Source organism: Nycticebus coucang, chromosome 2, assembly GCF_027406575.1.
Source record: "Nycticebus coucang isolate mNycCou1 chromosome 2, mNycCou1.pri, whole genome shotgun sequence".
Classification (NCBI taxonomy): Eukaryota; Metazoa; Chordata; class Mammalia; order Primates; family Lorisidae; genus Nycticebus; species Nycticebus coucang.
In genome coordinates, this window is record NC_069781.1 from 1,146,990 (window position 1) to 1,164,556 (window position 17,567).

Sequence of the window (17,567 nt, forward strand, 5' to 3'; positions counted from 1 at the left end):
AAACTCGTGATGCTAGGGGGAGGGAAGCGGGGGGCCGGGCGCAGCTGCAGGCCTGGTGTCCTGTGGGCTGCTTATGCAAGAAGCTCCAACAGAGACAGACCTGGCCCTGCTGCCCCAGGCTGAGTGAGGATGAGGTAGAGGCCAGTCCCAGAGATAGAGTGGCCTGGATCTGGGTCACCCCACTCCTGCAGCAAGGCCCCCTACCCAGCCAGATGGGGCAGGAAGGGCATGGCCTGCATACAGAGCCTCTGGTCATTTTCCACCGGGCTCAGAGCTGAGTCTCACAAGCCCCACTGTCATTCCCCTTCTAAGCCCCGTGAGCCTGGGAGTGACACAAAGCCTCGTCTGCACTCTGAGTTTGGTCCTGAAAGGCAGGTAGTGATGAGAAGCCTGGACGAAGGTCAAGGAACTTGATCTACCCCACAAGGGCCCAAGGGTCAGGTGTGCTGACACAGCTTCCCCCATGGCCAACTCTCGGGGCTCTGATGGTGGCCTCAGGTGCTGTCTCAGCCTACAGCCCCTTAGGGCTTGGGCATGACTCTATCCCTCCCTGGAGGCCCTTGCTGCTCCAAGATGGTCACTCCATTGCGAGTCCGGCCCAGACGTTGGAGATGGAAGCAGCAGTCTATGAGACTTAGGCCAGTCCAATCACCTGGAGAGCTGAGGCTATCGTTCCAGCTCCCTGACCCTGATTGGCCCTCCTACGGGTCATGACAGGTAGCTGAGGCGTGGTCCAGTCTGGGTCTTGGGTGGGCCTACGTTGGCAGATCAAAAATTTGGGGGAGAGCCAGAGTTGGTGCAGGCATCCTAGGTGAGGGAATGGGGCCCATAGAGTCAGGAGGCACCTGAGAGCTGGCAGATTGGGGAGGAGGCAGCAGCACAGGGAATGGCCCAGGTGGTCCGGAGACCCCTATCTCTGGCCTCCCACTACCCCTAGCCCAGAATAGGATATGCCCCCTGCTCAGGCACTGTCCATGTCCTGGGCCAAGAAGGAGTCTGTCGGAATAGGTGGGCTATAGAGGGCCCTAGCCCTGGGCCCCACACTGTCCTCAGGCTGTCCTGGGCTCCAGCCTGGCCTAGCAGCAGATCTGGAGGTTCCCTTCAAGAGGGGGCAGGGTTCCCTTCAGCAGATGAACAGGGAGCTGGGCAGGAAAGGAGTGTGGGCCTTGGGACAGCCCCACCTGTTTACCAACAGACAATCCTTTGGCTCTGGGGGAGCCCTTGGCTCTCTGAGCAGCCTGGCTGGAGGTTTCTACCCAGGCCAGGCTGCCCCAGACAAGCCCACCTCCTAGTGGGGAGCAGGTCCTAGGGCAAGGTGGGGAGGAGGTGGCCCAGGATGGGGGGCCTGGTATAGGGAGAAAAGGACCAGGGACCCAGGGTGGACAGAGACAAGGGATCTTTTTGGTCCAGTCCTGGACCAAGAAAGGAATTGGGCCCAGTCTTTCTGGGGATGCTCCAACCTGGAGGCTTGGGCCCTCCTGAGTCCACAGTGGCTCGTAGGGAGATGCTGGGCATTCACCGCACCATACCAAACCTGGAAACTAAGGTACAGTTCAGGGGAGGACCTGTCCCTGCCGCTCCATGGACCACAAGAATCCTGTTAGAGATGATCTATCCTTTGGGGAGGTCTGAACCTACTCCGGTTACATCTGAAGTGAACAGCTTGTGGTTGGGGTGACACAGTGGTGCCTTGATGACACAGCAGCCAGCTGTGTGGGGCACTGGGTCTATGTGAGAAAACAGACACCAAAGGCTACACTTGGTGGGCTTCCATTGACAATGTTCCAAAGAGGGCCACAGTCCTCTGTAGTGGCCAGGCTGCGAGAGGACTGCCTGGTGGGAGGGGCTGGACGCCTGCCCTGGAGCCAGCTCTGCTCAGAGCCCTCGCTCTGCTCAGAGCCCTCGCTCTGCTCAGAGCCCTCTTAACTCATGTCACAAACACCTCACTGGAGTTCCTGTTGTAGAAGTGAGGACCAAACCGGGCTTTCTCAGACAAATAAAACCCAAAGAAATTCATGAGCAGCACATTTCCAATTAAAAAACACTAAAGATCTTAACACAATAACTAAGAAAATGCCAGGAAGGCTATATTAACCAGTGTGATGAAAATGTGTCAAACGGTCTATAAAACCAGGGTATGGTGCCCCATGATCGCATTAATATACACAGCTATGATTTAATAAAAAAAAAAAAACAAACACTGAAGATGTTCTTCATCCAGAAGGGAAGTGACTTTGGAGTGAGCTCCAGAATCCAGGTAGGGGGAAGAGCAAAGAAAAGGCGGGCCCCGGGCCTGGGACTGCTGCTGTGTGGAGCTGCGCCATCGCGTCCAGTGGGAAGCAAGCAGAATGCTTTTAGAGTTAGAAAACACAACAAAAAAAGAATAAAAGCTTAGAGGGTATAAATTGAACTAAAGTGTTATAAATATTTGCATTGCCCAGAAAATGACAAAAATTCTTATTTGTATTGGATATTAACAAGTCAATGATCACATCATAATCTCCAGATTAACTGCTAAAACAACAGTGAGGCCAGGGGCAGCGGCTCAGGCCTGTAATCCCAGCACTCTGGAAGTCTGAGGCAGGAGGATCCCTTGAGCTCAGGAGTTGGAGACCAGCCTGAGCAAGAGCAAGACCCTGTCTCTACTCAAAACAGAAAAACTAGCCAGGCATTGTGGCAGGTGCCTGTACTTAAAACTGCTTGGGAGGCTGAAGCAGGAGGATCGCTTGAGCCCAAGAGTTTGAGACTGCTGTGAGCTGTGACACCAGGGTGCTCTACCCAGGGTGACAGAGAGAGACCTGGTCTCACAAATAAATAAATAAATACATAAATAAATAAAAGAACAGTGAAAAAGTTAAATAACAAAGTAGAGCCTCCGGGACACGTTTACACACCTGCGTTCACAGCAGCCCAAAGGGAATAATCCAAGTGTCCATCAACAGACGGTGAGGAAGCAAAATCCAATCCAGCATGCAGGAGAGTGTTTTTCAGCCTTCAAAGGCAAGGACATTCCAACACGGGCTACCCTGGTGAGTACCCGAAGGACACCAGGCTCAGGGAAATGGGCCGGTCACTAAGGAGCAAACCCTGAGGTCCCCAGAGTCATCAGATCCACAGGGACAGGAGGTAGGACTCTGGGTGCCCGGGCTGGGAGGGGGACAGGGAGTATTTCATGGGGACAGTGTGAGAAGATGGAAAGTTCTGGAGAAGAATGTGGTGATGGCTGCACAACATGGGAATGTGCTCCCTGTCCCTGAGCTGTGCATGTAGAAATGGTGAAAAAAGAACAGATAATTTCAAGCTAAGAGGGAAAACAATGCAATTAAGGAATGATTTAGTTCAAAAGAAGGTAGACAGGGGAGGACAGGAGGGAGTGACAAAGGTGGACAGATGCCCGGGGCTGGCCGTGCTTCCCTCCTGTGTGCTTTGGCTGCTGCCCTGCACCTCCCCCAATGGAGTGGCGAGCTGTCGGGATTGGCTATGGGAGGACAGCCATGTCCGTGTCCACATCCACATCCGTGTCTTCAGAACACCCACACATCAGTCACACAGTGCCCACCAGCCGTCCTGCTTCCTGGGCAGGGTGCCTTCAGCTGGTCCCTGCTCCTGGGTGGGGAGAGGGGGCTGCCCTGCCCAGCCCACAGGGGCCCACAAGCTCAGTCTCTTTACCCTGGCATCATCTCCAGCACCATCTGGGCCTGCTGGGCCAGAATCAGCCCCTGCAGTTTTCTGGAACTGACTCTGCTTGTTTTTTAGAGGAGAAGGAAGGGAGGACAGCTGGGACTTATCCTCTGGGGTAGGGGTCCAAGTGGTCAGCTGGGAGCCTGGCCCAGGGTGCAGGGCAGAGCTAGAGACCCTGCCACCCTCCCCTGGGGCCTGAGGCCTCAAGGCCTGGGGCTGCCCCTGTCTTTGGGATTCCTCTGGCCCCTGGGGAAGCTCTTTTCCCAATAGCACCCCCGTGGGAAACCTGGACCTGGTTCCTGGACTCCAGCCCCCAACATGGGAGTCATTCACGGGGCTGGAACACATGTGCGTGGGCCTGATCCGTGTGACAGGTGGGGCAGGGACTCCCTCTGATCACCTTGGGGCTGGGAAGGATAGATGACCTAGCCTGCCTTGCCAGAGCTTCCAGCATGTCTGAGACCCTTATGTCGGGAAAGGGGGTACTGTGGTCTGATACAGTGCCCATTCATATGTCACCAGATTTCATGTGTTAAAAACATAATCCTCAAATTCATATTTGATTAGAAGTTGGGCTTTTAGGGGGTGCTTAGATAAGGTCATGGAGGGGCCTCTGGCTTTGTTATGGTGGGGGAGCCCCTGGCATCCAGACTGTGAGAAATAAATTTCTTTTCCTCACAAATGACCAGTCTCAGGTATTCTAAGACAGGAGGTGAAGTTGGGGGGCCCCAGGGAGGAACCCTAGGAAGGGACCAAGGCTCAGGCTTGGTGGGGAGACCCTGTCAGCTGCCACCTCTATACAAACCTTCCTCATCTCCCCGTGCCACACAGTTCCCATGCTCTTTCCTTTGCCCTGGGGGTACTCCTAGCCCTGCCTGCACCAGCTCAGAGGGGAGCAGGAAAGGGCCTCCCAAAGCCTGACCCCCCATCCCCTCAAGCTCAGAGAGGAGCAGGAAAGGGCCTCCCAAAGTCTGACCCTCCCATCCCCTCAAGCTCAGAGGGGAGCAGGAAAGGGCCTCCCAAAGCCTGACCCCCCATCCCCTCAAGCTCAGAGGGGAGCAGGAAAGGGCCTCCCAAAGCCTGACCCCCCATCCCCTCAAGCTCAGAGGGGAGCAGGAAAGGGCCTCCCAAAGCCTGACCCCCCCATCCCCTCAAGCTCAGAGGAGAGCAGGAAAGGGCCTCCCAAAGCCTGACCCCCCATCCCCTCAAGCTCAGAGGGGAGCAGGAAAGGGCCTCCCAAAGCCTGACCCCCCCATCCCCTCAAGCTCATAGAGGAGCAGGAAAGGGCCTCCCAAAGCCTGACCCCCCATCCCCTCAAGCTCAGAGGGGAGCAGGAAAGGGCCTTCCAAAGCCCCCACCCTCTCAAGCCCTGGGCCCCAGGCCCCCTCTACTGGACATGGAGGGAAATTTCACCCCCAGGGACTCCTCCCCAGAGGGGACACTGTGTCCTCTTTGGCAAACTGGAAATGGGAGTGGGCTGGGCTGTGGGAACTCAGAACTGGAGAGGACGTGGGCTCAGTCACATGGGTGAGGAAGCTACAGTTGCCCAGGACTGGTTGAAATGCAGTCTTCATGTTTATGTGCACAGCACACATGTGCACACACAGATGCACGCGTGGACACAGGTGCACACACATGCATATATACAGGCACACATGAGCACACAGATGTACACATGAACACACGCACACATGTGCCCACACAGATACACACACGTCTGCACACATGGACACACACTACACACACACAGGCCCTTTGCTCTGATACACTCTCCGTTGCTTCTTCTGAAAGACGTCCCTGATGAGTGCATGGGCCTGGTCAGAGAGGGGTGCTGGTAGAAAGCTATTTTGTTTTTCAGGAAATTGCATCATTTCCCAGGTTTGTGTGCATTAGCTGGGAGGCATGTGCTTCCCACCCCAGCAGCAGCTGTGCCCTGGAGAATGACTGGAGTGGGCTTCAACTCCTTCCTCATGGAGGGCTCTGCCCTGGGAATCACCAGGCTGGAATATCCTAGGATGTTTAACAAGTGTCACCCCCCATGGCAAATAGAAGCTATGAAGCCGCCCACCCTACCCCTGCCCAAACCCAGGCCAGGTGGGTGCTGGGGCTGGTGATGCTGGAAATGTGAGGATGAGAAAGGGCTAATCTGTCTCATCTTCTACCAGGAGGACAGAAGGGCAGGAGCTCCCAGCTCCCACCTGACAATCTCCATCCTCAATGGGAGTCGAGCAGGAAGCAAGCACCAACCACCCTCTCGTGGGTCTGAGTCCTTGTGGGAAGAGAGGAACCCACGCAGGACAGTGTTGCTATCCTTCTGTGGGGTCGTGAAGGCCTCTGTGGCCTGTGGCCTGGCTGAGATGTGGCCTTGGCTGGCAGCCACCACCTTGGCCCAAGTCACCAAGTGAGGTCTGCTCCCAGGTGGCCTCAGACCTCATGCTCAGGGGGTCTCCCACACCCTCCCCATGCTGGCACCCCTATAAGAGTGGGGGTCATGCTCCACCCAGCCAGCCTGCCTGGGGCAGAGGGGGTATGAGGTGAGTCTTAGAGAGGCTCCAGGTACTGGAGCTGCCTGCCCCTGGCCAGCAGTGCCGGAGAGGGCCGCTCCTCACAGAGTCTTCTGGGGACAGCCTCTGGCTACCCGAACCTCCTCCAGGCCACCTATGCTCCCTGAGAGCAGGGCCTGGCTCAGGGAGCATCTCAGGCCTGAGGAGGGTGAGAGAGAATGAGGGGGTGCTTGCTGGGTAACCAATGAAAGCTCGCCCGGGCGGCCATGATGCAACTTTCACCAGAGGGTGGGGGCCGAGGGCAACCCCCAGGTGCCTGTGCTCAAGCCCCAAGCCTAGGGGATGGCACTGGGAAGTGAAGGCTTGAGAGGGGTCAGGGTTAGGAGTCATAGGGTGAGTTGTGCCCTCAGAAGTGCAGGGAGAAACAACCATAATACCTCCTTAAAGGTCTCAGTCTGTATTGGCCAGTCCCCCTGGTCCTGACACTGTGAAGGCCATCACAACCCTGGACTGGGGAGAAAACACGCAGATGAGAAACGTGGCATCTGGAGGCAGTCCTACAGTGGGTCGGACGGCGAGGTGACATGCAGCAGAACACCGTGACTTTGGGGAGGGGGTGAGAGTTCTGTGTGGCTCTTGAAGGCGGGCCTTGTCCCCGTTGTCTGGGGTTCTGAAACTCAGTAAAGAAAGGACGACTTGCACTCACATGAGCATTTGGCTGCTGGTTCTGTTGGCCCAGTGACAGAGGACAGACACTGGAGCCCCTGCATAAAGATGCAGGGGGAAAGGGCATCACCAGAGCCTGAGTCTGCAGCCTCCAACCTGGGACTCCAGCCGCCAGGACTCATGTGTGTATGCATGTGAGAAGCACATGTCCGCTGCTGACACCGCCTGGCCTTTGGAGTCTGGCTGACGGCCCTTTCCTCCTCACCCAGGCCCAGTTCTGCCCATGAAGATGGCCAGGACTCCAGTCCCTGGCACTGCTCAGTTCTGGGGATGGGGTTCCATGGAAGCAGGGGCCCCTCCACGTGAGCAGGCGCTGCTACCTCCTTTAATAGGCGCCTGCTCGGGGCAGCCATTCTGGCAGGAGACAGAAGGACAGGGTGAAGGGAGAAATGGGGGCGGCGCCCAGGAGGCAGCAAGGACAGGAACACTGGGAAGGGGCTGAGGGACATTCTCCCAGACTGCTGCCTGCCCTGGTGCTCAGGAAGCCCCTACCTCACCCCCAGACTTGCTGCAGACCCAGGTGGCCCAGCATGGTTATCTGGGGTGAGCACGAGTGTGTGTGTGTGTGTGCATATGTGTGCACAGGTGTATGTGGACATGGGTGTGCATGAGCATGTGTGTGTGTGCACGTGTGTACGCATGTGTGGGTGCATGTGGGCATGTGTAAGTGTGTGGGAAAGGGAGAAGCAAGTGGGGGACACTGTGGACAATCATATCCACCATCCAGATGGGGCCAAAGCTCCTGTAGGACTCCCAGTGCCTCTCCAGGCTGCGGCTCCGCTTGGAGTCCTGGGTCACTCCTCAGGTCCCAGAGCAGGGGCCAGAGTCCATCCTCCCCTCCTCCTAGGCTGGCGCCTACAGGCAGACATGCCAGGACTGTGGCCTGTCTAGGCAGCAGGACAATGTGGCCGTCAGGAAGGCCCAGGATCCACCTAAGCTTCGCTGCAGAGCTCAGCATCCTGAGCCCACTGTGGTCAGGGCCTGAGTCAGGGTAGTGCAGCCCCACCTCCAGGAAAGCTCCTCTCTCCACTAGCTGGAGGCTCCCAGATGGAGCCTGGGCTCTCGGAGGACAAGATTCTGGGGTCAGAGCCTGCCTGGGGGTCCCAGGGCCAGGGCCAGGCCGGGGTGCAGGGCTGAGGGGCTGGCAAGGCTGCCCATGCTGAGTCTATCCTGCTCCTAGTATCTGTCTCTTAAGGTCAACAACTGCCTGTACCCCTGTATCAAAGCCACCTGTCCTTAAAACAGCAACTCCAAGTACTATAAAACAAACACACAAACAAGAACAGAAAAACCACCTGCCCTTCCCAGCACTTGCTCTGCTGGACAGCAGAAGAGGCTCTCGGGGACCTACTCTGACTTCACAATACAACACTAAATTTTAGCTCCAACATTGTCCAGCTCCCTCTGTGTGGCCAAGTAGTTGAATCTGGGCAGAGAGCAGGGATTTGAGAAGTGTTCTCAGAGAGAGGCTCAACATGGGTGTGGCTGGAGGCCACCCAGGGAAGCATCAGCAGAAGGTCTATGAGTCAGGAGGCCCCCCTTCTGACAGTCATGTGAAGGAGAAATAAGCTTCCATCTGGCCTAAGCCACAGCCATGCTCAGTCCTCCGTTTCCCCCAGCCGAATCCGATCCTGATCATCCAGCAGGCCTGGGGCTGAGTTGCGGCCTTGTAGAAAGCCTCTCAAGGGACCCTCTCCCACAGCCTTGGGGTGGACGAGGAGACTGCATCTCCCTTGGGTGGTCTTGACTCTCCCAGGGTGGCTGCAGGAGAAAGACCCATATTAAAAGTACCGGAAAACAGTTAGACAATACTTTAAAAAATTGATGTGGCCACTGCACTCCTAGGTATTTTCTCCTGAGAATCATAAGCCTGGTTCGTCTATACTAAGAGGCGTGAGCCAACGTCCTCAGCAACCCTTTGTGTGATGGCCCCAAACTGGAAACAACCTAAATGCCCATCAACAGGTAAAGGTAAACAAATCACGATACAGCCGAGCAACACGACACCACTTGACAGTAAAGAGGATGAACTGTGGGTGCTTCAACAACCTGGACAAACCTCAGAATGGTTACGCCAAGGGAGGTGGCCGGTCAGCGACAGGGAATGTGGCTCTGTTTATGTGGTACCCTGGAAAGTACAAATGTGGGGGAGGGGCTGGAGGGAAGAACTTCTCAGGGTGACAGACGTCACCACCTGATTGCGGTGATGGCTTTGTGGTGCTCTCATGAGTCAAAACTTTCCAAATGGCTGAAAAATGCCAGGATCACAGAGACGATCTCGTCAAAGGGACACAGGGGCCACCAGTGGCCAGCACCGGACCACGTGATGTTGTGGCACGGCCACAGCACACAGCGGGCCGCTGTGAGTGCATGTGGGCTAAATAAATGATTGGACAACAGGTGGAACAGCAGAGACAGGTCTCCCGTGCAGGAAAGCTGCAAATGGCCTCTCCCCAGCCTACCCACAAGGTTGGGGCAGCATAGCATCATTCCTTCCAGAGAGGCCCATGTGCTGGGGGCACTGATGGTGGCCATGCGTGCCCTGACGTGCTGCAGTGAGGTGTGCCCACCTCACGGGCTTCCTCCTGAACCCTTGGCATAGTCTGACCGTGAACAGAGAGACATCTGCAAACACCCCAGACTATACAGGTCACCAGAGACAAGGAAAGTCTGAGAAACTGTCACAGCCAAGAGGAGCCCAGGGAGACGTGGAGATGAAGCACAACGTGGGGTACTGGAGGGGAACAAGGACATTTGGGGAAACTGAAAATCTCCGCAGGCTGGTGGCTCTCGCCTGTAATCCCAGCACTTTAGGGGACCGAAGAGAGTGGATCCCTTGACCTTAGGAGTTGGAGATCAGCAGGAGCTGGACAGAGCAAGACCCTCACCTCTAAAAATAGCCGGGCGTTGTGGCAGGCACCTGTAGTCCCAGATACTTGGAAGGCTGAGGCAGGAGGATCACTTGAGCCAAAGAGTTTGAGGTTGCTGTGAGCTGTAACACCACGGCAAGAGTAAGACTATCTCATAAAAAAAAAAAAAGAGGGCGGCGCTTGTGGCTCAAGGATTAGGGCACCAGTCCCATATGCCGGAGGTGGCGGGTTCAAACCCAGCCCCGGCCAAAAAAAAAAAAAAAAAAAAGAAAAAGAAAATCTGAGTAAAGTGTTGACGTTAGCTGTCTCAGCATCAGCTGGTTAACTGTGATGACGGTGCCACACCAATCCAAGATGTTAATGATAGAAACTGAGTGTGGCGTGGGGGGATCTCTTTGTGCTCTCCCCACTTTGTTCCTGTAAATCTAAAATCGTTCTAAAATTAAAAGTTTATTTTTAAAAACCTCATCCAGTCACACGCTGTGAATATGGGAGCTATACCTCAACCGGCCTGAGGCCTCTCTATGGGAGATGCATTAACAGTTGAATTGTGGGAGGCTGAGGCAAGAGAATCGCGTAAGCCCAAGAGTTAGAGGTTGCTGTGAGCCGTGCGACGTCATGGCACTCTACCCGAGGGAGGTACAGTGAGACTCTGTCTCTACAAAAAACAAACAAACAAACAAAAAAACAGTTGAATTGGCCAGATGCGGTGGCTCACTGCCCGAAATCCCAGCACTCAGCACTCCCGGAGGCCGGGGCAGGTGGATTGCCTGAGGTCCCAGGTTCAAGATTAGCTTGAGCAAGAGTGAGACCCTGGGGTCTCTAAATATAGCCAGCCATTGTGGTGGGCGCCTGTAGTCTCAGCTACTTGGGAGGCTGAGTCAAGAGAATTGCTTAAGCCCAAGAGTTTGAGGTTGCTGTGAGCTGTGATGCCACAGCACTCCACCGAGGGTGACATTAGTGAGACTGTCTCAAAAACAAACAAAAAAAAAAATGTTGAATTTACTCATAAGAGGCTCGAGCTCAGACATTCTTCTTGAATCTGTTTGGCACTGTTATAGTTTATTGGGAAATTACCCAGTTTTAAAAAAAGTTCAGGTTGGCGGCGCCTGTGGCTCAGTGAGCAGGGCACCGGCCCCATATACCAAGGGTGGCGGGTTCATACCCAGCCCCTGCCAAACTGCAACAAAAAAAAAGCCGGTCGTTGTGGCAGGCGCCTGTACTCTCAGCTACTCGGGAGGCTGAGGCAGGAGAATCACCTAAGCCCAGGAGTTGGAGGTTGCTGTGAGCTGTGTGACGCCACAGCACTCTACCGAGGGCAATAAAGTGGAACTCTGTCTCTACAAAAAAAAAAAAAAGTTCAGGTTAATGTGAAGATACAGACAACCAGGGTGTTTGTATTTGTTAGGTAGAGTCCCTCTTGTAATTGTGTCTCACTACATGTGTCCATTAAGTGGGAGCTCGCCCATCTCCTCCCCTCTACCCCCCTAAATTTCCCATTGCTTTTTCTTTTCTTTCTTTTTTTGCAGTTTTGGCCAGGGCTGGGCTTCAACCTGCCACCCCCAGTATATGGGGCTGGCGCCCTACTCCTTGAGCCACAGGCGCCACCCAACTTCTCATTTCTTTGTAGACTACTCTCTTAGCTGTACATATTTTTTGTTGTTGTTGAGACAGAGCCTCAAGCTGTCCCCCTGGGTAGAGTGCTATGGCATCACAGCTCACAGCAACCTCCAAATCCTGGGCTCAAGCGAGTCTCCTGCCCCCACCTCCCAAGGAGCTGGGACCACAAGCCCCTGCCGCAACGCCCGGCTATTTTTTTTTTTTTTTTGGTTGCAGCCATTGTTGTTTGGCGGGCATGGGCTGGATTCGAACCCAACAGCTCAGGTATATACTGCTGGGGGCCTAGCCACTTGAGCCACAGGCGCCGAGCCAGCTATAGATACTTTTAAATTCATCCCATTTTTTGTCCTGTGCCCTGTATCCTTTGTCTTTTTTTTTTTAATTTAATTTTAATTTATTTAGTTTTGGTTGGGGCCAGGTTTGAACCCACCACCCTCAGTATGTGGGACCAGCGTCCTACTCCCTGACCACAGGTGCTGCCCATCCTTTGTCTTTTTTTTTTTTAGACAGAGTCTCAAGCTGTCGCCCTTCGTAGAGTGCTATGATGTCACAGCTCACAGCAACCTCAAACTCTTGGGCTTAAGCGATTCTCTTGCCTCAGCCTCCAAAGTAGCTGGGACTACAGGCGCCCACCACAACACCCCGCCATTTTTTTGTTGCAGTTGTTTTAGCTGGCCTGGGCTCAAACCCGCCACCTTTGGAACATGTGGCTGGCGCTGTAACCACTGTGCCATGGGCGCCGAGCCTGTATCCTTTGTCTTGAGAAATCATTCCAAAGGTCACCCATAAAGTTACCATACACAGGGAAAATGGGAAATTGTGAAATTGCACAATTTTACAAAATATTATCTACTTGTTGGCCACATCTTTATAATACGGTATAATGAATGTTTTGTAAATATAGGTACATTTAGTGCTATTTCCCATTTTCCCTAAGTATGGCAACTTTATAGGAGACCTTTGGGACACCGGGCTTTTGTTTCCCAGAGTCAGGTTTATTTTTTTTATTTATTTTTTTTTTTTTTTTGCAGTTTTTGGCCAGGGCTGGGTTTGAACCCACCACCTCTGGCATATGGGGCCAGTGCCCTACCTCTTTGAGCCACAGGCACCACCCCCCAGAGTCAGGTTTATATCTATTTCTGTCATGGTCTGGGGAAGACAGCCCTGCAGCCCTGCTGCCCTGAGCCCCCAAGCCAGGCGGGGGGCCCTGTCCAAGGCCTACTCTCTGCCCAGTCTCAGGGGAGTGGGTGCTTGTGGGTGTGCTTGGGACTCTGTGCAAAGCCATAGTCACACAGGAGGGGACTGCAGGAGGCTAGGAGAGGAAACAGGGGGAGAGAGTGAGGTTCTCACAGCCACTACACACTCTACCTAAGGGCCCTGGCTGGAGCAAAGTCCAGCGCGAAGCCCCTGCTAGGGATACCAGAGTGCAACAGCCCAGCGGTGGCTCCCGCACAGGCTGCCACCAAGCCCTGAACCCAGGAACTCACACCCCCAGACCCCCGAGAACTGGGCTGCAGAGGGGCAGTGGTCAGGCCAGGGCCAAGGTCTCTCTGGGGGATTGGCTAGGATGGGGCAGCAGGGTCCCCCAAGGCCAGCCCCCCAGCAGTGGTGTGAGTATGGCAATGCTTTAGAGGAAGGGGATGATTTAGCTCAGACCACCTATGGCTGGGCTGGATGCTTCTGGAAGCCAAATCTGAGGTCCGTGGCACTGCCCCTGCACTGTGGCCTTAGCACTGAGGGTCTCATCGCTTCTTAGCCTTTTGGCTAAGATCAAGTGTAGCACTGAGGGTCTCCACAGCTGTGGCTATGAGGGCAGTGTCAGGCCATTCCCTCCTTGCAGCCCTGTCAGCTTAGGGAAGCAGCAGTCCTCACACAGCCTTTGAGCCTTCTTGACCTCCTTCCTCAGACAGAATTGCTGTGCACACCCCTTATACTCTGTGCCCCCAGGGCAGCAACCCCACCCTGAGCTCTTGGATCTCCAGGAGTCTGGCTGGTAATCCACCTTTGAGCTCCTCCTCCCTCAAAGCCTGGGGACAGAGCTCATTGCCTGGCTCCACAGGCAAATGGGAACAGAGAAAAAGTGGCTGCTGGGCAGAGTGGCTGCTGGGCAGGAACTCTGTGCAGCCCTCATCAAGCTCCAGAGCAGCCCCCTTTGTACAGGGTCTTATGGGGAGAGTTTCTTGCCCCAGAGGAGCCCTGAGCTGGCTGCAATTCCTGCACGAGGACTTGCTTTCTCCTGTACACCAGAAAGGTCACCATTCTGGCCCTGACTTGCAGAGTCCAGAATATTCTATGTAGTAGCTTCTCCTTGGTGAACAGGGCTCTGGCCCTCCTCTACTCAAAATCCTTAAGGAAGCATTTTCGGAGGCCAGCTGTGAGGTCTGGGCACCTCTGGTGGGTGCCAAGGCAGGACCCAAGTAGGGGCCCCTGTGGCTGGGCCTCACCGTTGGGGGCCCGTAGACCCAGGCCTGGCCCTACCTGACCCTGCTGCTGCTCAGGCTCCCCTGAAGCCTGGCAGAGAGAGGTAAGGATTTGGGCTGGAGAAAGTCAGAGTCTAGGCCCAGCCTCAGTCCAGCTGGGAGTCCCTATAGGCAGTGAAGAGGGTCCCATGGCCAGACCTGCTCGGGCCACACTCTCCACAGTTCCTCTGAAGCCCGCAAACACCCCGGGACCCAGGTGGCACCTGTGGCTCAATGAGTAGGCGCCAGCCCCATATGCCGAAGGTGGTGAGTTCAAACCCAACCCCGGCCAAAAACTGCAACCAAAAAAAAATAAAAAACAAAACAAACACCCCGGGACCCCATCCTGGGCCACCCCTCTCCTCACACCTGGGTCCCCCATACTGGGCCACCCCTCTCCTCACACCTGGGTCCCCCATCCTGGGCCACCCCTCTCCCACACCTGGGTCTCCTATCCTGGACCACCCTCTCTGCCCATCACAGGTGTCCTGGTTGAGGGAAATGGGTTGAGCCTGCTCTGGTGAGGTTGGGTCCCAGGCAGGGTGCCACCTCATGGGTGAGCTTCAGGAAGGCTCAGGTGTGGCTGCCATGGGGAGTGGGGGACCCCACGCAGCCTCTGTGTCCCAGGCTCAGCTGGACCCACCATGTCTGTGGCCCCAGGTTTCCTGATTATTAGAGGGCACAGGGGCTCTCATGTGTCCACTGACCCATACTGGGGACAGTACAGCGCTGGAGTGTCCACCCAGGCAGCACAACCTGGCTGGTTCTACTCTCCTTAGGCCTCTGAGGCCCTGGGCTCTGGGGACTCAGTGCCAGCTCTGGGATGTTGTGAGGAAAAGGGAACCCCATTCACAAGGGTGCTACTGGGGGTCCAGTGTGGCCGACCAGATGGAAGAGCCTTGGTGGCTCAGGGCACAGGGCCTCACAGTCTCCAAGGGGCAGGGTGTGCTCAGGCTGTGCCCAAAGAAACTCTATGGGTGAAGCAGCTGTGGCAACACCAGGCTGGGCACTTGCTGTGCTCACTGAAGTCCCCTCCTGGCCTTGGCCTGAGTCCAGCCACCTGGCCTGCAGGGCAGTGACCATGCCTCACACCTCTGTGCCAGGAATGCAGCCTTCCCTGGGGGCCTGTGCTAAGTGAACCCCTCCACCTGTCCTCTCATGTGGGGGTCTTTGCTCTCCCAGCAGCCCTGCCTGTCCCCTCCCTACACAGCCCTATGGACAGTCTAGGGAAGGTGCCCCCCTGAGCAGGGCTGCCAGGGTTCAAGGATGAGGCCAGTGCAGCTCCCACCTGACTCCTCGATGGCCTGTCTGTTGTCACCCTCATGGGCGTGAGCTCCACATGGCCTTGGCAGGCACTGGACCATGCCAAGCTGCCAGGGAGGCTCTTGACATCTCAGGGGCTAGTTCTGGGGGGCAGGGCATACTATAGGAACAAGGCTGGCCCAGTGCCCAAGGACAAGGCTCCTGGGGCCATCCCCCCACACAACAGAACCCCTTTGTGCCCCACTCCACTGCCCTGGTCTGTGGGAGGGGTGGGAGAACTGGGCTATATTCAGGCACAGGGGTAGGGCCTAGGCTGGACCCCAGCAAGCAGATGGCCAGGCAGGTGGGCTGCCCTCTCTCATCTGCATCCAGCCCTGGACCACTGGGCTAGGCCAACACTGCTGGGCTGGCCCTGCTTGGCCTCTGCTCTGCTTACCCCTCAGTTCTTCAACATGGGATGGGTGGGCTCTCCAGGCAGGATGCGACAGGCCCCTAGGAGGAACCTACAGGAAGAGGCGTTAAGGCAGGGGCTGCCACCAGGGTGGGCAGGCAGGCCCCAGAGCAGTGGCCCCAGGAAGGAGGGCAAGGGGCCACTTGAGAGCTGAAGCTGTGACAGAGAGGACTGCAGAGGGGCCGCTCACCCATGGAGAACTTGCTGAGGACGACGCCCCTGCTGCCTGTCTCAGTACCAAGGGGGCCCATGGGACTGCGCGGCTGCTATTCCAGGACTAGAGAAGCAGAGGAGGGTGGCCAGGGCCCTGGATCCAGCCTGGCCTGGAGCCTGCCCTCCTGTGGGAGCTGGGAAGGAGCACAACATCTTGCGTCTGCCCAGCCGGGAGCCAGTGCTGGCCCCACAGCAGCGCCTGGTACAGGGGAGACCCCACATGGGGCTTGTTCCTGAATCCAAGGAGCAGGCCACTGCCCAAGGCTGTGGCTGAATGCCAGGAAAGAGGCAGACCCCACCTACACACACAGGGTGTCATCTCACTGCTGGGGCCAGGATTCCCTGCCCAGGGTGAGGGTGGACCACAGGCCACCACTGTGGTAAGGGCAGGAGACAGCCAGCCAGACCCCAGGGGGAGACATGGGGAGCCCTGAGGCTACTGAGTAGCTGTCTAGCCTTCCCAAACCTCAGTTTCCCCATCTGTGCCAAGGGATTGAAGAGATCCCTCACAGGGCTATGCAGGTTTGCTGGGAAAGAAGGTGGTCTGGGACATCTCCGCCACATTGTCAGAGGCAGGATCGGCCCTGCTCATACTGAGCCTCTCTAACCACTCCTCCCTTCCCATAGGTCCTGTGCCTGGACTCCACGCAGAGCCATCCCCTGCCTCTGTCAGGCAGCAGGTGAGGGCATGGCCCAAGCCCTGGCTTGCAAGGATGTAGCAGCTGGCTCTGGTGGGCAAGTCCCACCTGTGGGGAACCCCATGGGCCAGTAGGAGGAAGGGGAAGGGGGAAGGTGAGCCCACCAACTTATAAGCCCTTTCTGCCAAGAGACACCTATCTTCATTTCCGATTCCAGCAGGAGGCCAGGCTATGGCCCAGGATTTCTGACCTCAGGCTCATGTCCTCATCACCTTACTGGACAGGATGTCCCTCAATCAGGACACATGAAAATTCGTTGCCTTTGACCTGAGCCTCCTCATCCAGGACACAGAGCAATAGAGCTCCACCCATCCATCCATCTGTCCACTGGTGCATCTGTCCACCCATTTGTCCATCCGTCCATCCATCCATCCATCCACCTGTCTCTCCAGAAATCTATCCATTTGTCCACTTGTCTGTCCATCCATCCATCCACCTCCATCCATCCATTCTCCTTTCTGTCCATCATCTGTACACCTCCATCTACCTGCCCATCCATCCATCTACCCACCCGTCTACCCATCCATCCATCTGTCCATCTGTCCGTCCATCCATCTACCCACCCACTTACCCACCCACCCATCCATCCTTCCATCCATCTGCCCACCCATCCATCCATCCTTCCATCCATCCATCTACCCACCCACTCACCCACCCATCCATCCATCCTTCCATCCATCTGTCCATCCATCCATCTACCCACCCACTCACCCACCCATCCATCCATCCTTCCATCCATCTGTCCATCCATCCATCTACCCACCCACTCACCCACCCATCCATCCATCCTTCCATCCATCTGTCCATCCATCCATCTACCCACCCACTCACCCACCCATCCATCCATCCTTCCATCCATCTGTCCATCCATCCATCTACCCACCCACTCACCCACCCATCCATCCATCCTTCCATCCATCTGTCCATCCATCCATCTACCCACCCACTCACCCACCCATCCATCCATCCTTCCATCCGTCCGTCCATCCATCTACCCGCTCATCTATCTACCCATCTGTTCATCCACCCATCTGTCTCCTGCCTGTCCGTCCATCCATCCGTGTACCTGTCCACCTGACAAT

The 17,567-nt window shown here is 55.9% G+C and overlaps 1 long non-coding RNA gene across 1 annotated transcript; it reads right to left on the reverse strand.

Moving 5' to 3' along the window:
- Positions 1-2,110: 2,110 nt before the first annotated feature.
- Positions 2,111-6,832, reverse strand: LOC128573724 (uncharacterized). Its single transcript, XR_008376527.1, has 3 exons — positions 6,623-6,832; positions 2,895-3,026; positions 2,111-2,351 (listed from the first exon to the last, which is right to left on the reverse strand). It is a non-coding gene; the product is annotated as an uncharacterized LOC128573724 (long non-coding RNA).
- Positions 6,833-17,567: the final 10,735 nt, after the last annotated feature.